We start from the raw sequence: 906 nt of genomic DNA, 5'->3' as shown, positions 1-906 counted from the left end.
TCATGTCTTCTGTCCCTATGGCTTGGTCATTTATCCAGTGAAGTTCTCTCTCGTTTCACCCACTTTGGTCAGATTTGGAGTCCCTACAGTCAGTTTCTCTTTTCAGCTGCTGACTGCATTCCCTTAGAAACACCTTCTCCAACTGTAATGCTGAGTTCTCTTTGAGAGTTTCATTGGCCTCAGCCAGCACATGATACTGAAACTGATGTCAGGTGGGAGGCATTCTTGGGAACAACGTGCACCTGTGCACATATGATGTTAGAGGGAAGCGTGCTGGCCTTTGTGAAGCTATCAACGTGTGAGCTTAAAGGAGGACCGCTACTTGACAGTAACAGCGGTTACACTTAGAAAGATGTTGCATTTTGGTGGCATTTTGTTTGTATTCTCCCTTTTATGGGTGAGTGCCCATGAAGAGAAGTCTCAGAGCTTCTTTAAGATTCAGCTGTGATAGACTCTTTCCACTGTATCTTCCTAGCTCTGGTAGAATTTAAACCACTAGAACTAATATATTTATAAATGAGATTCTGTCTGTGTTTTGAATATGCCAATTTTATTTAATACAGTGAACATATTCCTATATGTCATAATGTTTTTAACAGCTGTAACTAAAAGCAGCATAATATTTTATTAAATCAGATATTATGTTTAAAAAACACTTTTTCATTGCAGGAAACTTGGGGTTCTTATTGCTCTTAAGTTCAGTGTGTTGAGATAAATTTTCTCAGACCTACTTTTTGGCTTAGAATGTAGTCTCAGTAGCAAATTGCAGTTGCAAAGATGCAAACTGAAGATACTAAGACTTACTATCAACTAAAAACAGAAGTTTGAGTTTTCAAAGATGCAGCCTGGAAGGAGAGGTGATAGTCCACTTCACGAAACGCAACCACTGAAAACCCGAGGGATCAC

This window comes from Tenrec ecaudatus, chromosome 9, assembly GCF_050624435.1.
Source record: "Tenrec ecaudatus isolate mTenEca1 chromosome 9, mTenEca1.hap1, whole genome shotgun sequence".
Classification (NCBI taxonomy): domain Eukaryota; kingdom Metazoa; phylum Chordata; class Mammalia; order Afrosoricida; family Tenrecidae; genus Tenrec; species Tenrec ecaudatus.
The sequence above is the reverse complement of the archived record's forward strand: the minus strand, read 5'-3'. Positions refer to the sequence as shown.